We start from the raw sequence: 8110 nt of genomic DNA on the forward strand, positions 1-8110 counted from the left end.
CTATATCCAAGGGGGCCCACCACAAAGACACTGGACTATCATTGCCTGCTCCTTTAGAACCTGTGTACTTCTATGTTCCTCTCTTTAAACTCTATATTCTATTAAAAAAAAAAAAAAAAAAACAAGGGCTGTGTCTCTTTCATTCACTATTCTGACAAATGCGGTACCTAATATGTAGCCAATAAATGTTTAATAAAGGAAGGGGTTAAAGGATAAATTGTAAATGCGGTTATGGGCATGATTCTCATACAACTTATTATCTGTCAAATTTTTACTTAACTCACTCATTAATGAGAACACAACTAAGATATTATAAACCAGTCAAATGAAAATTCAGAGTACCAAATATTTATTGTCAGATAAAGAACACCGAGTTGATATTTACAAACGGGTGCAAGCTAGCCAAATTGGTCAATATTCACAGGGGGGCAATAATCAATGGCATTCTACTGGACACAGTTTGCATTTCTAGGTCCAGAAATTGGTCTCATTGCTAACAGTTTTCTACAATTAACTCCTACATCTACCGTGTTGTAAAATAACCTAGTTGACAGCAAAGGCAAAGATAACCTGTATTGATGAACTAGAGACAGTGGGCTCACTAAGTTTCAAAATCTTGCAGATTTTTTTCTTATAAGTGGGTGGTACAGGTGGAGAAAAGGCACCCCAAGGAAGGGCCAGGGCAAAAGAATAGTCTTCGCTCTTTTCTCTTCAAATTCATATAAGCAGTTAGGACACTAAATTGGGGACTTAATGTTCCTTGATTATGAGAGAATCTTTTAAACATGTTGGAATATCACAGATGGATCTTCCTGCCCTCACAACACCATCCCCTTATACATGGTTCTTGACTTGTGGGATGCAGAGTATCTCTGGCAATAGAGAGTAAAAACCAAACCATTTCACTGCTTCAGGGAAAGATGGGGTCTTGCAATAGATTCCAAGATCTAAGAGATGGAGGGTTTGTCAACAATTGCCAAACACTGGTGGGCCAGCCACATAAAAATCTTGGTGGGGAGTGTGTGTGTCAGAGGTTTAGGTCTTTGTCAGAAATTTTTATGCATGGGTTCTATCCTAGACTTACCGAATCTAAATGTATGAAAGTGAGGCCTAAATAGTCTTAAGGTACTCTTCAGATCATTCCGTGTGACCAATTTCATGATGCACTGGTCTCGATCATGTCTCATTGAGGGCATTCATGGTTCTGTGGCTGTGACCAAAATGCATCTAAAGAGTTTATGGAGGCTTTGAGTCAACAGTGGAGAAGTAAGTTACGGATGGCTTTCCCCTTGAGTTTCTCAGGGTGAATATGAGAATAAAGATTCTTGAGGGAAAAAAAAAAAAACATATAATGCTATCAACTTAGCTGTAAAATCTTTACAGGAAAATAAAAAGAAAGTAACAAGAGGTGCAATCACAAATCTCTTGCTATATACTCAAACCATAGACCCTGGTATTATCTAGACTTAAATAGTTTTTATAGCCTGGGTAAAAAGCCTTTTGATGGTATCAGTCCTTGGAAGTTTCAACAGACATTTGCAGAATGTCCTCCTAGGTCCTACTGGAATAAGAGAAAGACAATTTGCATTTTTTCCTACCGTGCCTATTTTGCTGAATCATTTCACTATACTCGAAAAGCTACAACTATTTGAAATTCAGATGAACGTTTACCATCTGTGGTCTTCATTAACATTGTAATGGTATGATTTCAGACATTTCTGTTGATGAATATTAGTTTTCTTGAGCTTTATACCCACTAGTTTTAATTTTGTAGTCTATAAAGTATAACAGGTAATCTGATTTAGGTTTTATGTAATAAATACACATAATATACATATATTATATAAATATACATAAATAAATATATATGAACATACATATTTGTTATATAAGTCATAGAGTGAGAACAGACTTTAGAACGATCAATTCCAATATCTTATCAGAAAGGGGAACGATTATATGCAGAATTGTGTCCCTGTAAGTTTGTATGTTGAAGTCCTAACTCCCAGTACCTCAGAATGTGACTGTGTTTGGAGACATGATCTTTAAATAAGTAATTAAATTAAATTGAGTTCATGAGGGTAATTCCACATGAAATGTGTCCTGATAAGAGGACGTTTGAACATAAGCATGGGTCTTAGTCTGCTTGGGCTGCTATGACAAATTATCATGACCAGGTGGCTTATAAACAACAGAAATTTATTTCTCATGGTTCTGGAGGCTGGGAAGTCCAAGGTCAGGGTCCCAACAGATTTGGTGTCTGGTGAAGACCAGCTTCCTGGTTCATAGACTGCTATTTTTATGCCATGTCCTCAATGGTGAAAGGGGCAAAGGCTCTCTGTGGTCTCCTATAAGGGCATAAATCCCAATCATGAGGGCGACACCCTCATCACCTAATCCCCTCCCTAAGTACCCTCCTCCTAAATCATCACACTGAGGATTAGGATTTCAACATATGTATTTTGGTGGGGGGACACAAATATTCAGTTCATAACAGGTATGTACAGAGGGAAGATGATATGAAGACCCAAGTAGAAGATGGCCATCTCTAAGCAAGGGAGAAAGGACTCAGAGGTCACTAACTCTGCCAACGACCTTGATGTAGGACTTTTATCTCTACAGTTGTGAGAAAATAAATTGCTGCTATTTAAGCAACAGCACTTTGTTATTGTAACTATGACAAAATAACACAGGAACCAAACTGCCCAAGGTTAAAGGACCAATTAGCTGTAGGACTGAGACTAAAATGTCCAAATCTTCTGCCTCTTGGTCTGGTATATTTTTCTTTATGTCATGACGCTCTTCATACATAAAAAATTAATTCTTAAAAAGCTTTCATTATGCAAAATCATAGGGACCATAACAGAATAGTTTGAAGATTGTTCTTGTTCTTCATCCACCTTGAACGTTGGATGGTCTTAACAAATGTTGGATATCAGCACGCGATTGAACATTAAGTGTAACACATTTATGCCCCCAAATCCTAAGACTAAGGATTGTACCATTTCAAATATATAGAGCCTATTAAAAATGAAAAACTTTGACATTGGTTATTATAATAATTTCATCTTTGATATCATTTCTGCTTACCTGCTTCTCAGCTTACTTTCTTCTGTACTGTGTGTAGTGTCTTCAGTCTCACAAATTTCTCTCTGTGTAATTTGAATCCAGCTTCACATTACCATCACAGAGAGCTTTCTAGCCTCCAGTTATAGCTGAAGCCTTAAAATCGAGTGCTCAAAGATCTAAACAGAAGGTTCAGGATTCTTTGACAGAGCGAGAATTTTGACTACCTTAGAATTTTGTTCTTTTCATACGTCATCTGTAATTTGCCTACCAACTTAAAGGAAGGACCCTAAGGTAATTATTGAATTTGGCTTTATAAAGTCATTAGGATCTTACCAGATCATAAATAAAAGCAAATGGAGAACGTGTGTGGTTAAAGTAGGGACACAAGTCCTACAGCACAGGTGTTATGTAGAGTTGCCAGATAAAACACAAGATGCCTCAGTGTAATATTTGGGACATACTTCTACTAAAAAATTATTCATTGTTTTACTGAAATTGGAATTTAATTGGGTGTCTTGTATTTTATTCACTAGATATGACAACCCTAATTTTATATGATTTAATGATAGATTGAATACCAAGATTTCTCCATGTAATAAAGGACCCCAGAACTTCCTCTTCCTAATGTGTGCAGGAAAGATTGTGTTAAGCACTCTTGAGGCTTAGGTTCTCAAAACAGAGACCCATTTATTGGAGAAGCAGTGATCTACATAAGTAGATTGTTAACAAACAACACCTTATAAAAACTACCAAACTAACCTATATATAAAGGAAGACCAATGAATTGCTTATTGCCTAAAGGGAGGCCACTCTATTGGCAGTGTTTTGAAAGCGTCTCAGGAAAGGGAGGTGAAAAGCAGGGCATTTGCAAGAGTTGTGGAGTCTAGTTTAATGGAGGTCTTTCAATGTGGTAGGAGGGCTGATTAGGATTGGGCAAAGTTTATGAAGTAATAGTTTAGGATTGGATGGGCCCAGCAATGAAGGGTTTTGAAGTTAGCCTTGAAGAATAAACAACCTTTGATAAGCCTGATGAATGATCTATTGACTCTGATGAGGGCAAGTTTAGAGGTTGATTATTTGGATAAATAGATTTTTCAGAAAGTTCTTGTAATAAATAATAACCAGCAAATAACAAAAGCAACAATAACAGTAGGGAAAGAATCAATTCAAAGTTATTCATAATTTCATCTTCCGGAGCAAGAAGTGTGTGGAATAAGTGAGCCATGTAAACACGGTGTTCTGTAGTAAAATTATCTTAATGTAGTTGGTGAGCTGCATAGACATAGATCATTGGTTCTCTAAGTGTAGTCCAAGGACCACTGGGATCCTGAGATCCTTGTAAAGGAGGTGAACAGAGTTGTCTCTTTTCCAACTGCATGTCCGTGTGAGGCCACCTTTTCTTGATAAATGTCAACCAAGACCACCCATTCCGAGGATTGAATCAGTTGGGAACCTTTCTCCTACTAAGCCAGACATTAGGGAGTTGCAAACAGCAGTTAACACTGCTGTTTTCATTGCATTTTGGGGGTTGTGACTGTCAAGAACCGTAAAGGGTCTGAGGCTTTACCCCACCTGCAAGGTGGCGCATTGGCTTACCACAGTTTAACGGAGGCGGACGGAAGACATGAGACTCTGGTGTCAGAACGGAAAGACTTTATCTTCACAGCGAAACTCTAGCCAGAGCGTCGAGGTGTTTGCCTGAGTTTCCCCCAGTGGTTCGGTCCCGCAGGGGCGGCACACACGGGCCTGGACGGAGGCCTGGACACACCCTGGTGCCTACTGGAGAGGCCGACTGAGCTCGGGGCGGGAGGCAGGCCTGCGTCGTGGCCTGGGGGGGCCCCTTCACCCGCAGGGCTGCTCTGCTGCCCCTACAGCCCTGGGAAAACCTGACCGAAGAGCGAGCGGTCAGAGCGCTGGCCTCCTCACAGACGCAGCAAGTGGCCTTGAAGCATGAGACGTTGGCGGAGGCTGCCATTCGACAGGTGTTTTCCATTAAGATAGACTTATGTTAGCAGACACAGGTATCGCCATTTTTAAATAAATAGCACATAAACTTTTCTCCATTCTAATTTGTAATGGGAAATATCAATAGTCATAACCCCTCTAAAACGTACTCTTTGGGGTCCTCAGTAATTTTTTTTTTTTTTAAGAGTATGAAGATGTCCTGAGACCAGTGGCAGCAGCTTGACCTCTGGCCATTACCACCCTCTCGGCTCCTTCGTGCTACTCCTGGAGGTCGTGTAGTTGTCGCTGCCAAGGGATGCCGGGTTTATGCAGTTCGTGCTTGGGGATGAGCTCTTTGTTTTGGGGGTTTTCTTTTTGTTTGTTTGTTTTGGGTTTTTTGGGGGATGAGCTCTTTGAAGTGTTCTCTTGATACCTCACCATTGCTGATGCCCGCTGCTCTGTTTGTCCCCAGAAGGCCAGAGTAGGTGGCTCCTGCCCCAGATGGCTCTGAGAGAGGAGAGGCAACCCGTCAAAGGCCCTGCTGGCTGAATTTTGCAGAGGGGCTCTTGGCTTTTTGTCCCTCACGACTGGGTGGCAGAGTGGGAAGAGTCAGCTCTGAACTTTGGCAGGCTGACCTAGGCCGTTAAGTTCATTTTTTAGGTCTCTTTTATTAGAAATCCTCTGCACGGTTTTTGTTTGTTTGTTTTGTTTTGTTTTGTTTTTCCTTTGGGATTTCTTTGTTCTTCACGATTATTCAATAGATCTTCCTTTTGAGTTTGTCTGAAGGGAATCTCTGGACTTCCTTTGTTATGTGTATTCACTGTATATTTTATACAGAAATGTGTGAGATACGCATAAGGATCACAGGGCTCCTTGGCCAGATTTGTATTCTGACAGCACAGGGCCTCTCAGTTGTCTTTGTCTCCTCTCTCATTTGCATTTTTCTCAGGACAAGACATCCCAAGGTCTTGTTACAAAACAGCCTTAGCACTGTCTAGAATATAGTCACATTGAAATATAATTCAGAATGGTAGATGACCATACAGGAAGTTTATTTTCTAACTTATACATGTCTATAATATTTCCTTAGTAATGGGCAGGTATTACTTTTTCCAAGCAAAAATAATAATTATAATAATTACTCTTAATTAGAAAAATGGAAGAGATTTTTTTTTTTACAGAAAATAATTAGCACATGATGTGATGAGCACTGGGTGTTATATGGAATTGATGAATTGTCGAACAGCACATTGGAAACTAAGTATGTACTATATGCTGGCTAATTAAATTTAAATTTAAATATATACATAATAATTAGTTGGCGGCATAGACTATGAATGCCTCTGTTCAAATTCAAATGGATACAAGCCATTAGATTGAAGATTCCGTACATTCCAGAGCTTTGTCATTCATCTCACTATCCTGAACACCAAAGAAAGTGTCTGAGCACACCATAGGTGCTCAATAAGTGTTTATTAGAGAGATGAATAATAACAGAAATTTATTAAGTGCTAATTTCACTAAGTCATAGAACATCCTTATGGAGTCATCTTCTTACGAAGATCATTTGAACTTCAGTATTCAGACTTCCAAATCCCTGAACAAAATTTTGGAAACTGAATTTATACTAAATTCCATAACTGAATATATCCAAACTGTTCACTTGAACGGTCTCAAAATCCTTTGATAGAATGGTCAAATGATGGCTATTCCATGTTATTTATCCTAAATAAATCTAGGCCAGTGTTAATTTTTTGGTTAAATGTAACCGATTGGAGGTGTGGAAAAGAGGAGTCAAGAATGACTCAGAGGATTTTGGCCTGAGTTACTGGAAGAACCCTTATAGACCAATTGAATAATGATGAACATCTCAGTGGAAAAATGGGCCACAATATAATTGAACTTAAACAAAAAGTGATTTTTAAAGTCAGTATATTCTTAGCAAACCTTTTATCGAAGATCAGTGCACCAATCATAAGTGGATAGCTGGATGCATTTTCATGAAGTGAACAGAGCACATCCATATAACAAGAACCAAGATCAGGAAACATAACAGCACCTGCACTCAGGAAACCCCCTCCCTGAAGTAATTATTTTTTTTTTAAACTGACTCTGTATTTAACTCTGTTAAACCTTTTCTGCATAGCAAATGATGTTGAACAAATGATGTCCCCACAGAGTAGGGGATATCTTCAGAAATCAGGAGAGGAGGAGTTTAAGAAACCTGCCCACAACCGTGTGATGGGAATTAGTCATCCACTTGATCTCATGAAATTCACACTGAAAAGTTCTTTCCTAATAAAACAACGTGAGACAGACAGAAAGTAAAAATAGATACATTTTCTACATAGATGTCAAAATTAGAAAGTTCACTAAAAAGTTGTTAAGGAAAAAAAAAAAAAAGCCCTGAGTTGACAAAAAAGAAACTTTGAAAGACTGAAGTTGAATATACTAAGGTCCAGTGATCTGTACTTTTAAAGTAAAACAGTCATTATCTGGAAAGCTCGGTGAAGGCAAGGATCAAAGTAAGGGGTTTTAGATGCTGAGTCTGAAAACTGGACTTGGAACACAGAAACTAGGTTATAGTTTTTCTCAAAAGTTCCATATGAAGGAATATATGAGCCAAAAGGGTGTGTGAGGGACTAGAGGTGGAAGGGGAAGAGAGAAATAAGAAATGAAATTACATTTCTAGGTGACTATTTCATCCTCCTCCCCTTCCCAACCCCCAAATACTTTGGAATTTAAAATCTTCCTTTAGGAAGATAAGAGCCATTGATTTTGGAAATAAAATAGAAAATCACTTGTTTCTGATTGGAAAAAGACCTGTAAGGACTTCGTGCTGATAACACGGGAATGCATTTATGCAGGTATAATGTTTTTTCTTCTTCTTAGGCAACGTGGAAGGAAAAGAAAGTTGTAGAACTTGAAGAAATGACTAGAATCTGTCAAAAGCCAATTAAAACCCTTTCAGTGATAAGCAGCAAGCAGCAGAGCAAGCCTGTCACTTATAGCCAAAGAAAGACTCCATCGATATGCAGTGATCCCTATTCTACCCAGAAAGACACCATACTACTTATTACCATACCTAAGTATTCTT

Source organism: Canis aureus, chromosome 18 (assembly GCF_053574225.1).
Source record: "Canis aureus isolate CA01 chromosome 18, VMU_Caureus_v.1.0, whole genome shotgun sequence".
Classification (NCBI taxonomy): domain Eukaryota; kingdom Metazoa; phylum Chordata; class Mammalia; order Carnivora; family Canidae; genus Canis; species Canis aureus.